Raw genomic sequence first — 8,431 nt, 5'->3', positions numbered from 1 at the left:
TATATATATATATTGTAACGTTAAAGAAGAGGAATCTGTAAGTGTGAAAATATTTGTGCCCCAACCAGGATTCGAATCCGGGAAAGTATAGATAGAGAGAAGAAAGTCCAGGGTTTGAATCCTGGTCGGGATTCGAACGTTCGAACGTCAAAGTCAAATTTAAAGCAACTCATCGGAGTGCATAAAAAGTTTACAAATAAAATAATAAAAACATACATAACAACATAAAAAAAGAAACAGGTATAAAGAATAAAGATAGGGTAAACCCTACAAAATATTATTTTAACAATATCAGCTAATGTAAATGTAAAACTATTTTAAAAAAAGTATTAACATTTACTACATCAATATTAAAATTAATGGTTTACATTATGATCAAAATTATATAAAATAAAATCTGTATTTTTCCATTTTGCATTGAATAATTTTCAGTTGGAATTTATAATTGTTATAATATTATTATTAATAATTATATACTAATTTTCTATAGTTCTGTGCTATTATATATATGGACTTCTCTCATTGCCCACAATGCTATATCTCAGCTTTCTTTTTCTTTTTCTTTTCCTCTTCTGTCTTCCTTTGTTATCGGTTTGGGCTTTGTCCCCATGTTATTTATTTTAAGAATGTTATCCTAAGGAGTTTTCTAAATGTTTTCCTTTTATCAATTGTTTTAATATGTTTATATCTTTATTGAATGAAAACGATTTTTAGTAATAATATTATAAAGTTGGCTCAATGAAAATTTATTTAAAAAATATATAAAAAAAACATTAAATTTATTATATTTCTATAACTATTATTATTATTATTATTATTATTATTATTATTATTATTGTTATTGTTGTTGTTGTTGTTGTTGTTGTTGTTGTTGTTGCTACTGCTGTTTTTGTTGCTGCTGATGTTGTTGTTGTCATTATTATTTATGATATGTATGATTTTTTTTTCGCATGCATTTGGAAACCTACTGAGCATTCAGTACCATAATACATGGTAGGGCAAACATCTTTTGCATTAACATTTCCCCTGACGCAAAACGCCAATGAAATAGTCCTATCATGTTAACATTCTATAATTTCCGCTAGGATTTCCAGGTTCTCTTGGGCTGGGAGCTAGCTCTATACTAAATCCATTCCAAGTTATTTACAGCACATCCTACCAGAATGGACCTTTCCGAAGTGTCAATCAAACTTAACAACTGACCACCATTCAGAATAGGGCCAATGATACGCACGTGCCCCACAACGCATCTGTTTCACTGTCGTTTTTTGGGACCTTAGCGTAAATAATAAATCAGTGAAAATCTTATTCTCGAGCTTATGGCCTTTGGCCAAAACACTACACCTACCGCCCTGCGCTTAATGCTTCAACAGTAATAATTACCTCCGCAAACGAGGTTATGTGTTCATCCCTGCCTGTCTGTTAGCAGGATTACTTTAAAAATAAGGAATGGATCATCGTTACATTTAATGATGAAATGGTACGTAATAATCTAAGAGAGAGAAAATTAACTTTCGGAAAGAAAAGAAATAGACCAAGAATAAGACCAAGGTCACGAAAATTCGACTTGTATTTTTACCTTGAACTTACCCTTGTGAGCAAATAAGAAAGTAATGGAATCGCCCATACACGGTCTACGTATTTTTCGGTATCCAGGCACAAGGCGGAGCTAAGCACAATATGGAGTGTTAATAGGTTAGTCCTGTTAATCAGGGTTGTGTCATATTGTGTTATTTGTAAGTGTTTTTGGTGTTTTCTCTTTGGGATAAAATTATCTTGAAATTTGCGTCTATGCCAGTGGTATGTCGATATATTATGACTAATGTGAAATTGATATCACTCAAAATTTGCACTAATATAATAAATATCCATGCTCTGTTATCTGCCTACTATTTATGATTTTCCTCAGTCCGCATTTATTTTGTATGTAACATAATATTTACATAAACGAACTTACTAACTCATTTGTATCAGATGAAAATAGAAAATGTCTTACATTTCATGTTAGTAAATTATCCCATTTTAAAAGTGCAGGTTAATGTTTCCGACATAAAAATCAGCGTATTGCTAATGAGGAAATGCCTTTAGACAAATTGATAAATCATATTGCGTACATTCCTTTACGCCACATAACGCACATTCTGAATTGTGAGACGTTCGGTATACATTTCCTAAAGGCCTGCACATCATGTTCGTATACACTACCCACACTATCATATTTCCTTTGACAAAAAAACTATTATATGCCTATATATACCATAATATATTTAGACAAGTCATATGTTTTTGTCAATAAAATAGAGAGCTTTCGATTGCACGACACTGGTCACCTTCGGTTTTTCTGTGCCAATTATCACTATTTATGTGGTATTCGCGTTTCTTATTTAAGTTATTTTTAATTATTTTGTTTGGTTATATACATCTTGGCCTAGCTCAGACTTGTCAATGCAGCTTGAGCGTCTTATGAATGTCCGTTTATTATTATTATTATTATTATTATTATTATTATTATTATTATTATTATTATTATTATTATTATTATTATTATTATTATTATTACTATTATTATTATTATTAGTATTATTATTACTGTTATTAGTATTATTACTATTATTATTATTATTATATTTTATTATTATTATTATTATTACTAGGCCTTATTACTATTATTATTATTATTATTATTATTATTATTATTATTATTATTATTATTATTATTAAATTAAATGCGCGCAATTTTGCATACGAGGCTGCTTGGGTCCATCTAATTCAATTCATTTCAATTCAATCCAATCATATTTGATCTCAATTGGCAGCATTAACATTGCTTACATGCAGTCGTTGCACCAGGAGTTGCACAACGGGTGGTCTGAGGTCACCGACGGTGGACCGATTCCCCCAACGCTTGGACAGATTTCCCCGATGAGAGCAAATTGGGCGTGGTCGAGCGTTGCTTAAAATGTTTTGAAAGTGGTCCAGGGGGCGAAGGCCCCGAAAATTTTGCCAATTTTGGGGTTTCAAAGGCTTGTTTAATCGATTTTAGAGTCTACAATTATGTAGAAAATAGGCCTACATGTATTTTTTTTCTCCCCGAGGAATGTTTTCCCCCGGGGAGGGGGGGAAGCAGCATTCCCGACGCCCCCCCCACATTGGCGCCACCCCTGTTTACATGAGAATGCATTAGATACATTTAAATAAGCAGAAATTCAGAAACAGTAAAACATCATGAGATTGTAAAAACTAACATTAATAACATTTAGGTAAAGCATTTTAATTCTATTTACAAAACTATAAAAATAATAAAATTAAGAAAGATGAATGAAATAGAGGCCATAATACCGTGGTATGAAATGAAATTTTATGGAAGGTATAGTATAGTATAGTATAGTATAGTATAGTATAGCATAGTAATGCAATGGTATGGTATTAGCATGGTATCATGATATGAAAATGGTGTACGGTTATACTGTACTGTAATTATACTGATGTGCAGCAATGTTTATACACATTGTAGGCCTAATGTGCTATGTCGTGCTACGCTACATTTCACTTAGTAAACTATAGGATTCCAATATATTCTACAGTAAAATATACTAGGCTTACAATGTAAAGATGAAATTTAAAATTTAATCTAATGATTACAGTCTAGGCGGCGTAGCTTCTGCTTCTACGGTTGATGGATAATTTAGAGAATTAAAACACATGCCTATCCCGCCGTCTGGTCGTCGTCGCTACATTATTTTGTATGATTGACAGGTGTAGACTAACATTTTGTAAGTAAAAATTCATGCATTATTCTACTTTATCACCTTTTGGTTCTTTATTATTAGTATTATATGCTAGATATGCTCGATAAACACGGATTAACAAAAAAAAATCTAATTACCACAGAATGTATTTTGTGGCATAACTTGTTACTATACGCCGTCGTTTCATGTATTTTATCATTTTCATAATCCACCTCTTTCTTATAATAGTAACATTCCCGCATTTATCCTTTTAGGCCTATGAGTCCCTCCTGCATAGCTAAGCCTCCCGATGAGGTAAACATGCCACTTTAACCACTCTTGCTCACTACAATTTAAATATAATTAATTGATCACGATCACTGTAATGGTATATTATTCTGGTTCGGGAAATAATGTCACTGCTATTTGATGATGTTATAGAAAAACATTATGGAAACATGACGAAGCGTGCGTAGGTTTCGTAATCTCTGTCTTGTTGAACATTTAAAAAATAAGAAGCATATCATTTTGGCATACGCCTAAATATCTACTCGACACCAACGTAAACGAGTCAGATGTGTGCCGTCCATATGCATCGGGGAAGCACATCAACGTAAAGCCCGGTTTCCGTAGAATCGCTCACCCTATCAGCGACAGTTGCCGGCATATGTCGGTAAGGTTGAGCCATGGTTCAACTTTGTCCGACGCCACGACGAGTTCGTCGGACCAAAATATTAATTTGCTAATCCAATTATGTCGTGGTCTAAAATCACAATTTTGGGCCGTACTAAGCCATAAACACTCTCCAAATTCAGAGACCATGATCGAGTCTCTAGTTGGGCCCTTTGTTCGTATCCTGCTGTCGGACTTTGCGGACCCCTAGTTGGCAGATTTCTGGAGCCACCACTGTTTATTTTCTCGAATATCAGTGTGTTATTTACTATCATCATATGTGTATAAGAGACAGATATAACACTTAATGTATTTTTAATCTTTTGCATATTTAACCATCCTTTTTGACAGTTATTTTATTAAGCACAAACGGTTTTATCAGTGGTTTCTGTTATACATGAACGTAAAATAAATTATTTTCAGTAAACCAATAAAATACGTAGTTTGTGACGTTTCGATCTGTTTTCAATGGACCTTTATGATCATTACAGGTTTGCTAGTGCCAAAACGTCACAAACAATACGTATTTATTGGTTTAATGACGGGAATTTATTCCATGTTAGTAATATTATTGTTGTTAACATTATTATAAAGAAAAATAATTGTAATCTAAATTTTTAGGAAACAGTGCTTGCTAATATAGTATTATACACTATGTAAACAATGTTACGTGTTTAACTTATATCGATTGTTGCAGTTTCATGCTTTGTGAAATTTTAAGGTTGTAAATGAGCTAAAAGGACGGTGCGTATAATGTTGGCCTAGATGGTGTGAAAATTGCAGGTGGATGAAATTGTTTTAATTAGGAAAAACAATCAAATCAAAACAACTTTCAACCACCTGCAAATTTCACACCATATTCTCACAGACTTTGCACATAGCATGAAAATTCATTAGTCGATATAAGACACGTATCTTTGTTTACTTATAATACTATTAACATTATTATTGATAAAAATCATTATTATGTTATTTTTATCATTATAACAATGATATAATATTGATGGCTTTTGATTCATAAAATTCCACATTCTATCATGAGAACAAAATGGTCAGTATACTCAATTGAATGCAGAGAAGTAGTGACGTGGTTAATCTAACCTGCCAAGTAATCAAAGCTACCTGTTCATCGTGCAATGTTCAATCGGCTTAAAATGTGCTGATTTAAATTTGAATTAGACTTCGTCGTACAACATTGTCATAACTAATGCCTAAAGATGTAGGATGTACCAGCAATCTGTTTAGTTACACTCGACATTACTGCAACTGTACTGTAGAATTAATAATATTTATTAACAGGCTGACCAGATAAATGCATGAAGAACAAACCAAAGTGGGCTCGACATTAATTAATATTGTGTAGTGAGCAATCCACCTTCGTCATTACCAGTTCCAAATTCGGCAGACGAGTGAACCTTTACACTCGTTCACTATCTTGAGGGTGTATTTAATTATATTTTGAAGCAATTTAGATGTACAAATAACACCAATAGGCTTATATATGGCTATTCTATAAATGGAATCTTCCTTTACCCACCCGACTAATGCATTTTAAAGCTATTCATTAACAAAATTATATTATTAAATTATTTCTTACTAGTCTGGGCCTCGCGTGCGTATGTAAATGAGGCTACACGCTGGCAAGCCATATCACCCAATCACAGAAGAGCTTTCTCTTTACATCAGGCATAAAAAAATGAATGCGGCTTGAAATTAATTAATTTTATAGCCACTATAAAAAGACAATATACTCTGAGATATATTTAATTTATGCCCAATGACACGCCGTCTAATCCCGCGAGCCCTACATTCATCGTCTATTGAAGCGCCCTCTGGCGTTAAAGCATACCGTGACGTGATCGTCAATTTCCTCTTCACTGTCTCGGTTTACATCTACCGTCACCAGTTCTAATCAATTCTGCAAACATATTATCTTCTCCAATGTAAGTTGTATAACTGGTTTTTCTACCTTTAATAGGATTTCGTTAAATAATAACTGTCATTTAATTTTTCTCGTCTATTTTTCTTTCACTTTTACCTATTTTGACATAGGCTATGCCTACTCAAATCAGAATGCCCACGCCAATTTAAATTTAATGTTTTAAATGTAAAATTTTTTTTTATATATTGATTTATGGTCTTTATAAATTTGCTGCTATTACTAGTAAATATTGAGTTTCTCATTTATCAATTGGATGGAAATGTTTAAACATAACAGTATCTACAAAAAGACTACCAATCGTTATGATTAAGTGGATGCATTTTTGGTTTCTTATGATTACTGTTCAAACATATGGAACAAATAGAATTTATTCGTTATTCGCAATTTTACGTTTTTTTACAGTGAAAACGTTGGATAGTAATTTCATTTTCAACATAACGACATAGCACTAAGGATTAGAATGAATGTAGTTTGTGTGTTTGGTTTTTTTTTTTTTTTGTCTGTTTTTGTTTTGTTTTGTTTTTAATGCAAACAACTAGGGCCCATTCTTAGCCAAGTACAGAGCTACACAGGTTGCATAAAGGGGGAAGTTAATGATGTCACCAGTTCACAAAGGAGGGTCTCGTACGTGCCACTGCTTGTCGTCTTCTAGCCTTGCGCTTGGTTTACGCAGTAGCACACAGCTTGTTGCAGGTTTCAATTTGCGAGACGATGTAATTCTAGAACGGATTCAATCATCCGTGACCGTTATGCGTTCTTTGCACAACGTAGATTCGGTCCAGACTGCGTTCTATAACCCAGGCGACAACAAAACTCAACATTTTCGCATGCGCTAGATGACCTTATCTTAGTGACGTAATTACGTTCTAGCCCCACCGTCATCGTGCAATCGAAAGCTCCCATCCGTGACCGTTATGCGTTCTTTGCACAGCGTAGATTCGGGCCAGACTGCGTCCTATAATCCAGGCGACAACGAAAACTCAACGTTTTTGCATGCGTAGATGACCTTATCTTAGTGACGTAATTACGTTCTGGCCCTACCGTCATCGTGCAATCGAAAGCTTCCATATATATCATCCTCACCTGTCACAAAATTGAGCAACGTAACTCTGAGCGTGTTCTAGTCTCGCTGCTCGAAATAGTACAGCGCATATTCCCAGTACACACTAAATTTCAAGCGTTTTCGCACTGTGTTTGTGACGGGCGTTGGAGGTCTATAGTGAATCATGCTTTACGCAAGCCGTAATGCAAATAAACCGTTTTTCTCAATTTCATATTGTTTTTATATAATGAATAAAATGAATCTGTGTCTGAATTTGGAATGAGCCAATACTGCATAATTTGTAGCATGCTAAAATAAAAATAAGATTTAGGCTGTTACATCAACACTCGGTAGGAGTTACCGATATTAATTAACCCAAGTCTGAATTTTTATACTGAGTGCCTGCTTCACCTTTCTTACTATGTTATAAAGTGATATTGACATGTAAAAGCACGAGGTGATATTGACTCATCAGAGACTAGCGGTTCCCCCTGAGTGTATGATTAAATTTGCCTTTGATGCCAATACATTGCAATTGATAGTAGATTTGCTCGTTCAGTGTGGCGTAAGGCAATGCAATGCAACTTGGATGTGTATTGATCAACATTTAAAATATCAAACCCGCCTAAAACGATATCATAATATGAAGACATCTCCAAACCATATATATTTCCAAATAGGCTATACAACTGGTAGTATTAGTAGATGAACTGGTTTAAGTTCAGCGTAAGGTCGCTGTTGTGTAACCTGGGTGTATATAATTGACATACAACAAAAGGTCCTGGTTCGAATCTTAACAAAAGCATAAAATATAAGTAAGTTGTATGAGAGAAAGTTCATGGGGTTAGATTTCCGAATATACCATATAGGTCTTTACGGTCTAATGGTATGACACTCGCCTTGATAGCGACAGGCTGCAAGTTTGAATCCCGATAGAGACACTTTCTTTCATACAACTGAAAAAGGAACTTTTCTTTGAAGGGCTATGCTTGATACGACTTGATATCATATTATGTCCTATTCGAGCACTATTATTTATTAATTATC

General features: G+C 33.9%; 1 protein-coding gene across 4 annotated transcripts in view; it reads right to left on the bottom strand.

Moving 5' to 3' along the window:
• LOC117105363 (P2X purinoceptor 4-like) overlaps window positions 1-8,431 on the bottom strand; it is a 65,254-nt gene that overhangs the window by 20,559 nt on the left and 36,264 nt on the right. The gene's annotated exons all lie outside the window — the stretch shown is intronic.

Source organism: Anneissia japonica, unplaced genomic scaffold, assembly GCF_011630105.1.
Source record: "Anneissia japonica isolate Jap-2015-1 unplaced genomic scaffold, ASM1163010v1 scaffold287726_len2788222_cov184, whole genome shotgun sequence".
Taxonomy (NCBI): Eukaryota; Metazoa; Echinodermata; class Crinoidea; order Comatulida; family Comatulidae; genus Anneissia; species Anneissia japonica.
Note: the sequence above shows the minus strand (reverse complement) of the source record. Positions and strands in the feature narration are given on the sequence as shown.